The sequence below is a fragment of the Triturus cristatus genome, chromosome 7 (genome assembly GCF_964204655.1).
Source record: "Triturus cristatus chromosome 7, aTriCri1.1, whole genome shotgun sequence".
Taxonomy (NCBI): Eukaryota; Metazoa; Chordata; class Amphibia; order Caudata; family Salamandridae; genus Triturus; species Triturus cristatus.
Genome location: NC_140590.1, coordinates 358,650,910 through 358,665,540, shown reverse-complemented (window position 1 = coordinate 358,665,540; position 14,631 = coordinate 358,650,910). Strand labels below are relative to the sequence as shown.

General features: G+C 40.9%; 1 protein-coding gene across 2 annotated transcripts in view; it reads left to right on the top strand.

The window, feature by feature from the left end:
* The first annotated feature begins 4,682 nt into the window (after positions 1-4,682).
* LOC146809667 (sulfotransferase 2B1-like) overlaps positions 4,683-14,631 on the top strand; it is a 654,164-nt gene continuing 644,215 nt past the window's right edge. Inside the window, exon 1 of one of the 2 annotated variants that reach the window (XM_085616523.1) lies at positions 4,683-4,702. The gene's annotated coding sequence lies outside the window, so the exon portion shown is untranslated. Of the gene's footprint in view, positions 4,703-13,027; positions 13,238-14,631 lie in introns of those variants that run through there. The other variant, XM_085616519.1, reaches the window with a different exon arrangement.

Genomic DNA, 14,631 nt, shown 5'->3' with positions numbered 1-14,631 from the left:
GAATAACAGAGCGCTACTCGTAATTACTGACATTTAGCACTTCAATATGGCACAGGAGCAACAGAGCGATACTCGTAATTACGGGCACTGAGTACTTCAATACGGGGTAGGGCAGTCAATGCGCCTCACGGAGCTTTTAGCGGGGAGTGCCCGGGACTGTAGGAGCGAGTCTCTCGGCTCCGGTGCAGTTCGTAGGGCACCACGCGTCAATACAGTCATGGGGGCACAAGGAGAGGATCCCTCGGCGGGGTCTCTCCGTCGCGATGACAGGGGGGAATTCCCACGGAGAGGGGACCCGGGCTGAGGGTGCGGTGCGGCTCCCAACCAGTAGGGGGCGCACCAGGGGCAATCCCAGCCTCCGGGCTTACCTCGTTCTCGGCGTCAGACGGCGTCCGCTCCAGCGACGATGGGGAAACTCGGCCCCAGGCCTCGCGCACCTTCTCACACAGCTGCGACGGCAGCGGCGGGGCCCCGGGCTTCTCACGGGCCTCGCGACTCTGCAGGGCACTTCTTCCGGCCTCCGGGCCGCGGCGGTGAGCGCGCTGGCTTCCACGTCACAGGGGGGTGCTCAAGTTAAGGATGGGGGTTCCGCGCTCAGCGGAGCACGCTGCCGGGGGTCCCAGACCAGGTCAGGGAGCGCAGGGGTCACAGCGCTAATACCTGGTCGCTCCCCGGTGGCTCTTCAATCTGCTTTGCATACGGCTTCAGGGGTCAGTCTGGACACGCAGTCTCAGCGCTTGGCATATAAGCTTTAGAGCTCAATCTGGACACGCAGTCTCAGTGCTTGGCATATAAGTTTAGAGTTCAATCTGGACACGCAGTCTCAGTGCTTGGCATATAAGTTTCTGTTCTCAGACGTTAGATGAAGTCTTGTTGGCGCAGATGTATCTGGCGCCCTTAAAGGGGTTCTGTTACAGGGGGGTAGGGATGGAGAAGGCGACTAGGTCCTTCCTAGTCAGGCTGGACAGAGGTTCTCTGGGTCCTCCTACTGCTAGGCAAGATCAGTGGGTTTCACAGGGTCCCTCACTCACTTAAGAGGCAGCACCTAAATCCTGTCACTCTCAGAGGCATAAGTCCCTGGCTAGGCCCTACCGCCTACACTCCTGGTGGATTCTTCCAGCTCTGCTTCACCCCACTGGCCAACTTAACTCAATAAGTTCCCTCCCTCACTTAAGTAGCCCTAGGTCAGGTGACCTCTGGCCAAGGCGGCAAAAGAAAAACCACACCTCCCTTCTAGAAGGTTCCAGCACATTCCAGGAGCTTCCCCACTCTACCTATGGGACAAAAAAGGAGGGCTGGAGTCGCAACATTGTTGTGGGGTTCCAGCCAGCTCCTGGCAGCTAGGGTGCTACTATGAAAGACCACTCTGCAGTAGCAGGGGCCTGTGGCAGCCATCTTGGGAGAAGGGAGCACCTGCACCTTAACACTGATTGGCAATGAAAAGGCGCCCGGAGACCTAGTCCAACATAAAAATGAGGGTGGAAAAAATGAGGCACGATCAAAAATAGACGGGGAGACCACCCTAGGGCTGTCAGGTCCAACACCAGTGACCTGCTTAGGGCATACCATATCAAGGGAAGGAATAATCCTGAAACTTGATCTAGCCAATAGAATTGATGTAGCTCCCATGCCTGAAAAAGTGCATTCCTTTTTGGGACTAGCCGAGTTTTGTTCTAAGTTTATTTGCAATTTTACTAGTTTGTCCCAGCCATTAAGTCTCTAACATAAGAAGGGATCCTAATTCAAATGGACGGATGAATGTGATCAAGCTTTTGGAAGCATCAAGGACCGCATTAGGATGTTGCCAATGCTTGGTCATTTTGATGGTTGCAAAAAAAGTTTATATCGACTGATGCCAGTATCAGATTGCTGGGTGCATTGTTGGCTCAGGTATGTGATGGTGGTTTGAAAGTGGTGGTTATACCTCTCACTCGCTGAAGGTTGCGGAGGGGCGATATTCTGTTATAGAGTTAGAGGTATTAGCTGCGTATTGGGCAGTTCTCCACTTAAAATGTTTCTTGTGGGGGTTACCTTTTACAGCCAAACCAGATCCTTCCCCACTTGCTCGAATTTGTATGCTTTGAGAGATGGAGATATTATCTCCTAGGATTAGACTGTGGATGGAAGGGTTGTCTAATTCCAATTTCTTTGCTGTTAAGTATGTGCCAGGGTTTCAAAACAGCATTGTAGATAGTTTATCAAGTCTGTCAATAGATCAGGGTGGAGATAGGAGTGTAAAAACACTTAAGTAAGCTGGGTTTCGGAATCAGCACTAGATGACAATGAAGGCTGCCAATTCAAATGATTCAAACTAGATGGACATAAAAGTTTTCATTGTGAATTGTTCTTGGGAGGGCAAGGATATTCCCCTCACCTTGAGGGGTTTCTTTAGTGTTAAGTATGAACTATGCATTGTGGGAGAGAAGATTTTCTGATGAAATCAAGTGGTATCTCCAAGAGACTTGAGAAGCAAATTTATCAATGTGGCCCATGAAGGGCATTTCGGCAGGAATAAGACTAAAATCAGGTTACTATAATGGTATTGGTGGCTGGGAATAGATCACAAGGTTGAATAGGTAGTAAAGGATTGTTGGCAATGTTCCAATAATGACAATAGAAAAAAGGCACACACTGCTTCTCTATCCCCAGGTGAGATTCCATTCGAACCCTGGACCAAATTGGGCTAGATGTTGCTGGGCCATTTAAGTTAAAGTCTCATGATGAACAATCTGTTATGCTGTTAGTGTATTACGCTTCTAAGTGGGTTGTGACCAAGGGTGTGACTTTCAATACTAAGACTGTAATTGAATTTCTGAAGATGAAGTTCTCTTGGGGGGAAGTACCCAAGTGTCTTGTCAATGATAACGCGGTATAATTTGTCTCTTAAGAAATGTGTGTGTTTCTCAATTAACTGTCTCTTGTGCATTTTAAGAGAGCTCTTCATTAACCTCAGTGAAATGGTTTAGCTGAGAGTATGAACAGGATGGTGAAGAGCTGCGCTCAATGTGCACTTCACACTAAAACCTCTTTGAAAATGGATTTGAGGAAAACTTGGTGGGCGCACCGTAACACGCCTAATAGTGTGACATTAGTGTCACCATTTGCCTCATTAAGAGGTTGGAATCCTCACAGTAAACTTAATCCAGCTTCGGTAAAGTTATGCATCAAAAATGTGGTACATCTTTCAGTGAAGGTCTTTGCATCAAAACAAATATAAAGCTTGTTTTGATTTTAAGAATGGTGTACGAGAAATAAGGTGGAAAGTGGTTTACAGAGTAATGATATGGAGACCAGGAATGCTGAAAAAAGGGCATTTCAAGTTCATGGGTCCTTTCATTATAGCAAGTATAAAAATAAATGTAACACTTTCGGGCTCTGGAGCTATTCACTGCAGTGTTTTTATGAATTCAGAACATAACACTTTTCCATCAGGCCATACTGTGAACAGGCTTCAATAACATCTAAAATACATTAAAGACTTCATGACTGATCTCGGATGTCCGGAATACTATGACGACCCTGTTTTTATGTGTTCTATCTTCAGAAAGGTTTTTAAAAAACCTTGTATGACACATTTGACGGCAATCAAATTCGCCGATGAGGCATCTCGACCACCGGTACTATCCAATCAATTGATTCTACGTACTCCGGGTATCCAGCCTTATTTATTCAGTATACCGAGTGGACACAATAGATTTGTACTGACTCGCCTTAGACTTGGTATCTTCCATCATTTGGTAAGCTTCCCCACCATAAACAATTGGTCAAAAACATTGAGTAACTGTTCACGCGACTAAATGTCTCTGCAATCATCACTGCATGTAGTTTTATTTTGTAAATTTTATATTACACAAAGGAGGAGGTGGATTATACCTATTTTAAAATTGTGGGGATCGAGGCAATGCTGACCAGTCTTTTTAGTGTTGCAACTACTAGAAAAGGAATGTTTCTCAAGATCTGTTGCACCATTTTTAAAAAGCACAATTAAGTTCAGGAAATGTATCTGTATGTGAAATCGTGTAATGTAAATCAGTCGGAATGTGTATTCATTGCTTTTAATCACATCTTGTTTAGTTGATTATCCTGATATCAATCTTAATTCTGTATCGTATATGTGTTTTTTAAAATTATATGCTTTTATGGTTTTTTATCTAAGAATCAAATAAAGCTTGTTTGATTGATTGATTGACATCTACACAAAGAAAAGACCAAACATAAAGGCTAGCAAGGCTGAAGAGGCCCTGAAAAAAGGCAGACCCCTGAGTCCAGTGGAAACATTACTGTTGTGATCCTGGTTGAGGAAGACTTAAAGGGGTTGACACGAGTTGTGCAGATTGTTGTACACCACACTGCAGCTGCATATAATGGGACTGCATTTGTAGGACTGGAGTCTAAATCACTGCAGGAAACTAGTGATTCAAAACCGCTAGTAGTCACGTGAAACTGCCAGATGTAATTGCTACTGCTGGAGGTCAAAAATTAACCTTTTCAGACTTCCATATATGTGGATCCTGCAGCACCCTTCTGAGCAAGGTACAAAGTCACCTGATAAGTGCTGTGCTCCGACCAAAAGTTAATGTTCACAAAACCTGCTCAGTGCTAGGTCTGAGTGCTGAAGATCACCTTTCTGGAGTTTTTCAGACATTTAGACATTCGGCAGTGCTGACTAGACCGGTAAATATTCATTAACATTGCAAAACAAGTAAGTCTACATTAAATGTTTTTTTTTTAAATGGCAGTTTTCAGACTAGAGTCATTTTGGTTTCTAAGAGGTTTGATAATAGGCAAGCTATTGGTTTTGAAACACTGGTAGACACAACTGAATTTGTGAATAAAATTGTGATAATAAGAGCTGATTTTGGCTGTTTTTTAATTAATTTTTTTGTTGAAATTGTTTATTACCATTTATTAAATATAATACAATAAAAGCAATAAAATACAGAAATGTGCAATACGGTAACATAAATTACAGTGGAATTAAGGCATAAAGAATTAAATATATGAATTCATAAGAATGAAGACCGTATCTTATTAAAATACAAATACTACTATAATAAGATGTAAGAAGGATAAAGGAATTCAGTTATGAATAAAACAATACGCTAATTGATAGAAAAACTCTTGTAACTTAGGGTGAAATAGAGAGTAAATGTAAAGCCAAAAAGATCAAGAACGTGATACAAGGTGAAGCATAAAATTGCAATCGAGTAAGTGGGAGAAAAACAGAAAATGTGGGTAGGAAGAAAAAGACGAATAATAAAGGAAATGTGGTAATGTAATAAAACATAAAAGAATAGAACGTATAATATAGAAAGTTATATAGGGAAATTAACCAAAGATAAAAAGGAAGAAAGTGGAGGAAATGAGATGAGAGCGGATAAATTCATGTTCTCAGTGTTGGTATGCAAGTCTATGATAGTAAAGGTGAGAAAAGGGAAGAAGAGAAGAAAAGCAGAAGCGCGAGTAAAATAAGAAGAGAGAACAAGTTATGATACAGTGGAATCCCCTATGGAGCGACCTGAATTGTCTATCACAGAAGGATTATTCAATTGTAAAAAGGGAGCCCATATTTGATTAAATGATTGTGTCTGATCATGCAAATTGTAGATAATTCTTTCATAAGAGGCAGTTTGGATCATAGCCACCAGCCAACATTCCGGAGAGGGTGGAGTCGGGGATTTCCATCGCCGTAGTATGCATATTTTAACTTCGGTTAGAGCAATATATAAAAGATGGCATTGTGGTTTGGAAAGGTGTGGTAGAGCTCGCAAATCATGCAGAAGAATGATGGCTGATGTTAACGGTAAATCCAAAGGCAGAGTATGCTGTTAAACCTGATCTATGTAGGACCAATAGGACTAGATGATAGGGCAAGAACAGAGGGTGTGGACTATGTCACAACCAGAAGATGCACATTTTCAACAATTAGAATGTGGAATAAGTCCATCTGTATGCAGTTTAGATGGAGACCAATGCCAATCATGTAAAATCTTGAACAAGTAAAATTTCTGTCGCTCTTCTCTGACTCCTCTGGTTAAAGTTTCCAGAAGAGCAAGCCAGTTTTCATCATCACATGTAAGTGAAAGGCGTGTTTGCCATTAGAGACGAAGAGCACATGATAAGGGTTGAGAGAATAAATGAAATGTGAATATTTTGTATAAACCAGAAATAACCCCTTTATGAGTTCCCCAAGTATATAGATAGGATAAGATTGGTGAAGTTTGGATAGACCATGGGCATGCACCCAGAGCTTTGGTAAGACAGAGATGAAGTTGAGTATAATTCACGAATTGGTGCACTGGAAGACCAAATTCTGCAGCTAATTGGGCAAAGGGTTTAAGTTCACCAGCATGTAGAAGTTGATCTGGAGTAGAAATACCTGCATGTTTCCATTGTGGACAGAAGGTAATTTTCCCCTTGACACGTATGGCAGTATTGTTCCATTTTGGAGCTTTAATATGAATGCGTGGGTTAGAACCTAAGAGGCGATGAGCTCTCTGCCATGTTTTACGCATTGAAGCCAAAATTGGATTGCGAGGGTGTTGGCGACTGGTACCTGTGGTATAAAGAACTGAGAGACCAGAGTCAGCGGATAGCAAATGACGTTGCACATGTACTTATTGTGGTGTAGGAGAATTATCTTGCAACTTGTATATGATTTGGTATAATTGTAATGCCAAATGGTAGTGTTCAATGGATGGGAGGCTTAGACCTCCATGAGAGTGATGTGCTTTCAGTTTTTGTATAGCTAAATGGGGTTTAAGAGAGCCCCTGATAAAGGATTTAATTTTAGAATCTATAAGGCGTTGTGAGGATAAAAGTATGTGAAGGGGGAGCATACCACGAGTATAGAGGAAACGCGGAAGTTTGACCATCTTTACAGCTTGAACCCGTCCCCACATAGATAATCCTAATATTTTCCATTTGTCAAAATCCTGCTGCATCTGTGTGATCAGAGGACCGAGATTATCTGCAACCATTCCAATCGTTTCCTTATTTACCAGGATACCGAGGTATTTTAGTCGTGAGGGTTTCCAGTGGAAGGGAAATTCCTGAATGGCTGATTTAGTAGTACCATCGGATATGGGAAGTGCTTCACTCTTATCCCAGTTAATTTTATAACCAGAGAAAGAGGAGAATTCTTCCATGATTTGAAGTAATGAGGGCAGAGAACGCGGTAGATCAGTAATAGTGAGTAATATGTCATCAGCGTACAGGTACATTTTTGAGTTCTTCACCGGAAGGGAGATGCCCACAATATCAGTTGATTGACAGATTGCTGCTGCTAAAGGTTCTAAAGCAAGAAGAAATAACAGAGGGGATAGGGGACAGCCTTGACGTGTTCCTCTAGAAATTGGAAAGGGATCTGAAAGGAAACCTCCACAATTCACTTGAGCAGTAGGGTGTTGGTATAGTAACTGCGCTTTTTGTATAAATTGGGACCCTAAACCAAATGTTTCCAATGTGTGAAAAAGATAAGGCCATTCCACTCGATCAAATGCCTTTTCAGCATCAAGAGACAGAGCCAATGCATCATTCTGAAGAGATTTGGCGGAGTGGAGTATATGTGCCAAAGTACGCAGATGGTTTCTAGAGGAACGTCCAGGTACAAATCCCACTTGGGTGTGATAGATTAAAGAAGGCAAGACTTTACGCAGGTGAGATGCGAGGATACTGGCTAATATTTTGAAATCACATTTAAGAAGAGATATGGGTCGATAGCTACTACAAATTAATGGATCGTTACCTGGTTTAGGTAGGACTGCAATGATTGCTTTAGTAGATATGTAGCCTTGGGAGGTTGTGCTGTTTTCTTCCTGAAAAACAGCATAGAGACTGTCAATTATTTGTTCACATGACCAACGATAGAATTCTACAGGGAAACCGTCTTCCCCTGGGGCTTTGTGATATGGGAGCTTAGCTATTGCTTGTGATATTTCTTCTTTAGTAATGTCCCCTTCAAGAAGTGCTTTGTCTTCGCCAGATAAAGAAGGGGGATTTACTTGGGAAAGAAAAGATAGCAGTTTGTTGTTGTCTATCTGTGCATCTGGGGTATTTAATGATTGATAATAAGAAGCAAATTCATGGACAATATCCTGTGGACGAGTCAACATATTTCCCTCAGATGTTTTAATGGCTATAATAGCCATTGCAACCTCTCATTGTCGCAATTTGAGACGCCAAGAGTCACCCTGCCTTTTCCCCTTGCTCATAATGGCGTCCTTTTATTTTCTGTAAAGCATACTCAGCTTTGGATGTAAAAAGACGATTCAATGACATACGTGCCTGCTCTAGGGACTTGTGATGTTGTAAGAGAGGTGTTTTAGTATATATTTGAGTAAATGTTTCAATATCCTGTTCCAACTCTTTCTGTCGAGCAGCATTTTGTCTGTTGGCCTGTACAGCGTCTTTCATGAGTTGACCCCTTATGGTAGCCTTGGCTGCAGCCCATAGGATTCTGCTTGAATGCACAGATCCGTGATTAATGGAAAGATATGTTTGAAGATTGGTTTGAAGCTGTGATTTACCGAGAGGAGTTTTATAATGCTGAATATTCATTCTCCAAGGTTTGCGTCCCAGTGTTGTCAGGCCTGTCTGAAGGGATAACAAAACTGGAGAATGATCAGAGATTGACAAAACTATGGGAAGGGACAATATTGATATTGTGGTCCTATGACCCTGATATAAATGGGCCAATCATGTTTCTGCCCTACTCTATTGGCACATGTGGGTCCTGGGCATTCGTCAGGGCTGAAATAGAGATAGATACCCCAGTAACCTCACCTTGCAATTTTTTACACACATGAACTTATACTGCTGAAGAATTGCTTCAGCTTGCAAGTACTACTTAACAGGGAGCGGTGGCGGTAAGGCCCTGTAGTCACACTTGCTTCAAGGGTCCCAACCCACAGGCAAACCCATCTGTCCAGACTGCCCCCTCGGCTGGTTTTGCAAGATATGCCCTTTATAAAAAATGTGGCAAGAAAGGACAATATGCTTGTGTATGTTGAGGAACAAAATCATAAAGTGTGAATTGTGTGGAGACTGAAGAAACGTTTGCGTTGAGCGTGAGAGATGATGGGTAGTTTTATGTCGACCCAATAGAAATGCTAGTGTGTGAAATTTTCATGGGGAAAAGAGTATATCTGTGCTCATTGATTCCATTCACCATATATTATGATTGGACATAAGTATTGGGAGGCAGTGTTTGGGAGTGATAAGATTATAACAGACACACCTGATATCAGTCCAGTAGGGTATTGAGGGATGAGATTGAATTATCTGACTGCGAAATGGTGGGGAAGGTATATGTAGCGAAAAGGGAAGACATCCTCTTGGGATGGAGATATTAAAAGAATATTTGTATAACTCTGAATCCAAATATACAACAAAAAGGACAATTGTTGGCAACTGAGGAGTTACCTGATGAAATTGTATCTAAGTTTCCAGATGTATTTGGTGATGAACTAGGTCTACTTAAGAATTTTGAACGTAAAATTGTGCTGACAAATGGTGCTGTGCATTGTATTTCGAAGGTAAGGAAGATTCTGTATATGATGCTGGGTCATTTAGAACAATTTAGAAATTGCAGGAGAATGGAGTGTTTGAAGAGATAGAATGTTCTGATTGGCCTGCTTGCATAGCTTTCGCCCAGAAGGATGGTGGCAAGCAAATTAGAATATGGATTGACTTGAGGGGGTTAAATAGGCACATTTGGGTTGACAGACAGCCACTACCGAATATTTTGGAAACCTTGGCCCTGATAAAAGATGTGAAGGTATTTAGTGACATGAATTTGTCCTCCCTCTACCACCAGGTTTTGCTTCATCCTGATTCCAGACCTTTGGCACTATTTGTGACACAACCAGGTACTTATAGGCTCATTTGAATGGCTTTTGGGCTAACCTCGGCTGTGGCATGCATTTAGAGAGTCATGAAGAAGGTGTTAGAAGAGTTGGCCAAAGTGTTAATTATTCAAGATGACATCTTAGTTTATGGCAAGGATCTACTAGATCATGAGGAAATACCTGGGAAGGTATTGGAACCAATGCAGAAAGTGGGTTTGGTTATAAGGAAGAAGAAATGCCGATTTAGGCTGTCACCAGTGACCTACTTAGGGCATACCATATCAAGGGACGGAATAATCCTGAAACTTGATCTAGCCAATAGAATTGTTGTAGCTCCCATGCCTGAAAAAGTGCGTTCCTTTTTGGGACTAGCGGGGTTTTGTTCTAAGTTTATTTGCAATTTTACTAGTTTGTCCCAGCCATTAAGTCTCCTACATAAGAAGGGATCCTAATTCAAATGGATGGATGAATGTGATCAAGCTTTTGGAAGCATCAAGGACCGAATTAGGATGTTGCCAATGCTTGGTCATTTTGATGGTTGCAAAAAAAGTTTATATCGACTGATGCCAGTATCAGAGTGCTGGGTGCAGTGTTGGCTCAGGTATGTGATGGGGAGTTGAAGGTGGCAGTTTTACCTCTCACTCGCTGAAGGTTGCGGAGGGGAGATATTCCGTTATAGAGTTAGAGGTATTAGCTGCGTATTTGGCAGTTCTCCACTTAAAATGTTTCTTGTGGGGGTTACCTTTTACAGCCAAACCAGATCATTGCCCACTTGCTCAGATTTATCCTAGGATTAGACGGTGGATGGAAGGGTTGTCTAATTCCAATTTCTTTGCAGTTAAGTATGTGCCCGAGTTTCAAAATAGCATTGCAGATTGTTTATCAAGGCTGTCAATAGATCAGGGTGGAGATAGGAGTGTAAAAACACTTAAGTAAGCTGGGTTTCGGAATCTGCACTAGATGACAATGAAGGCTGCCAATTCAAATGATTCAGTCTTGATGGACATAAAAGTTTTCATTGTGAATTGTTTTTGGGAGGGCGAGGATATTCCCCTCACCTTGAGGGGTTTCTTCAGTGTTAAGTATGAACTATGCATTGTGGGAGAGTAGATTTTCTGATGAAATCAAGTGGTATCTCCAAGAGACTTGAGAAGCAAATTTATCACTGTGGCCCATAAAGGGCATTTCGGCGGGAATAAGACTAAAGTCAGGTTACTATAATGGTATTGGTGGCTGGGAATAGATCACGAGGTTGAATAGGTAGTAAAGGATTGTTGGCAATGTGTGAATAATGACAATAGAAAAAAGGCACGCACTGCTTCTCTATCCCCAGGTGAGATTTCATTCAAACCCTGGACCAAATTGGGCTAGATGTTGCTGGGCCATTTAAGTCAAAGTCTCATGATGAACAATATGTTATGCTGTTAGTGTATAACGCTTCTAAGTGGGTTGTGACCAAGCGTGTGACTTCTTTCAATACTGAGACTGTAATTGAATTTCTCAAGATGAAGTTCTCTTGGGAGGAAGTACCCAAGTGTCTTGTCACTGATAACGCGGTATAATTTGTCTCTCAAGAAATGTGTTTGTTTCTCAATGAACTGTCTCTTTTGCATTTTAAAAGAGCTCTTGATTAACCTCAGTGAAATGGTTTAGCTGAGAGTATGAACAGGATGGTGAAGAGCTGCGCTCAATGTGCACTTCACACTAAAACCTCTTTGAAAATGGATTTGAGGAAAACTTGGTGGGCGCACCGTAACACGCCTAATAGTGTGACATTAGTGTCACCATTTGCCTCATTAAGAGGTTGGAAACCTCACAGTAAACTTAATCCAGCTTCGGTAAAGTTATGCATCAAAAATGTGGTACATCATTCAGGGAAGGTCTTTGCATCAAAACAAATATAAAGCTTGTTTTGATTTTAAGAATGGCGTACGAGAAATAAGGTGGAAAGTGGTTGACAGAGTAATGATATGGAGACCAGGAATGCTGAAAAAAGGGCATTTCTAGTTTATGGGTCCTTTCATTATAGCTAGTATAAAAATAAATTTAACAATTTCAGGCTCTGGAGCTATTCACTGCAGTGTTTTTATGAATTCAGAACATAACACTTCTCCATCAGGCCAGACTGTGAACAGGCTTCAATAACATCTAAAATACATAAAAGACTTCATGACTGATCTCGGACGTCCGGAATACTATGACGACCCTGTTTTTATGTGTTCTATCTCCAGAAAGGTTTTTAAAAAACCTTGTATTACACATTTGACGGCAATCAGATTCGCCGATGAGGCATCTCGACCATCGGTACAATCCAATCAATTGATTCCAAGTACTCCGGGTACCCAGCCTTATTTATTCAATATACCGAGTGGACACGATAGATTTGTACTGACTCGCCGTACACTTGGTATCTTCCATCATTTGGTAAGCTTCCCCATCATAAACTATTGGTCAAAAACATTGAGTAACTGTTCATTCAACAAAAGGTCTCTGCAATCATCAATGCATGTAGTTTTATTTTGTAAATGTTATATTACACAAAGGAGGAGGTGGATTATACCTATTTTAAAATTGTGGGGATCGAGGCAATGCTGACCAGTCTTTTTAGTGTTGCAACTACTAGAAAAGGAATGTTTCTCAAGATCTGTTGCACCATTTTTAAAAAGCACAATTAAGTTCAGGAAATGTATCTGTATGTGAAATTGTGTAATGTAAATCAGTAGGAATGTGTATTCATTGCTTTTAATCACATCTTGTTTAGTTGATTATCCTGATATCAATCTTAATTCTGTATCGTGTATGTGTTTTTTAAAATTGTATGCTTTTATGGTTTTTTATCTAAAAATCAAATAAAGCTTGTTTGATTGATTGATTGACATCTACACAAAGAAAAGACCAAACATGAAGGCTAGCAAGGCTGAAGAGGCCCTGAACAAAGGCAGACCCCTGAGTCCAGTGGAAACATTACTGTTGTGAACCTAGTTGAGGAAGACTTAAAGGGGTTGACACAAGTTGTGCAGATTGTTGTACACCACACTGCAGCTGCATATAATGGGACTGCATTTGTAGGACTGGAGTCTAATTCACTGCAGGAAACTAGTGAGGCAGAACCGCTAGTAGTCATGTGAAACTGCCAGATGTAATTGCTACTGATGGAGGTCAAAAATTAACTTTTTCAGACTTCCATATATGTGGATCCTGCAGCACCCGTCTGTGCAAGGTACAAAGTCACCTGATAAGTGCTGTGCTCCGACCAAAAGTTAATGTTCACAAAACCTGCTCACTGCTAGGTCTGAGTGCTGAAGATCACCTTTCAGGAGTTTTTCCGGCATTTAGCCATTCGGCAGTGCTTGCTAGACCGGTAAATATTCGTTAACATTGCAAAACAAGTAAGTCTACATTAAATGTTTTTTTTTTTAAATGGCAGTTTTCTGGCTAGAGTAATTTTGGTTTTTAAGAGGTTTGATAATAGGCAAGCTATTGGTTTTGAAACACTGGTAGACACAACTGAATTTGTGAATAGAATTGTGATAATAAGAGCTGATTTTGCCTGTTTTTTAATTATTTTTTTTGTTGAAATTGTTTATTAGCATCTATTAAATATAATAACATAAAAGTAATAACATACAGAAATGTGCAATATGGTAGCATAAATTACAGTGGAATTAAGGCATAAAGAATTAAATATATGAATTCATAAGAACGAAGACCGTATCTTATTAAAATACAAGTAATACTATAATAAGATGTAAGAAGGATAAAGGAATTCAGTTGTGAATAAAACAATAAGCTATTTGATAGAAAAACTCTTGTAAGGTAGGGTGAAATAGAGAGCAAATGTAAAGCCAAAAAGATTAAGAACGTGATACAAGGTGAAGCATAAAATTGCAATCGAGTAAGTGGATGAATAACAGAAAGTGTGGGTAGCAAGAAAGTGACGAATAATAAAGGAAAAGTGGTAATGTAAAAAAATATAAAAGAATAGAACATATAATATAGAAAGTTATATAGGGAAATTAACCAAAGATAAAAAGGAAGAAAGTGGAGGAAATGAGATGAGAGCGGATTTAATTCATGTTCTCAGTGTTGGTATGCAAATCTATGATAGTAAAGGTGAGAAAAGGGAAGAAGAGAAGAAAAGCAGAAGCGTGAGTAAAACAAGAAGAGAGAACAAGTTATGATACAGTGGAATCCCCTATGGAGCGACCTGAATTGTTTATCACAGAAGGATTATTGAATTGTAAAAAGGGAGCCCATATTTGATTAAATGATTGTGTCTGATCATGCAAATTGTAGATAATTCTTTCATAAGAGGCAGTTTGATCATAGCCACCAGCCAAGATTCCGGAGTGGGTGGAGTCGGGGATTTCCATCGCCAAAGTATGCATATTTTAGCTGTAGTTAGAGCAATATATAAAAGATGGCATTGTGGTTTGGAAAGGTGTGGTAGAGCTCGTAAATCATGCAGAAGAATGATGGCGGATGATAACGGTAAATCCAAAGGCAGAGTATGCTGTAAAACCTGACCTATGTAGGACCAATAGGACTGGATGACAGGGCAAGAACAGAGGATGTGGACTATGTCACAACCAGAAGAAGCACATTTCCAACAATTAGTATGCAGAATAAGTCCAGCTGTATGCAGTTTAGATGGAGACCAATGCCAATCATGTAAAATCTTGAACAAGCAAAATTTCTCTCACGCTTCTCTGTCTCCTCTGGTTAAAGTTTCCAGAAGAGCAAGCCAGTTTTCATCATCATATGTAAGTGAAAGGTGTGTTTG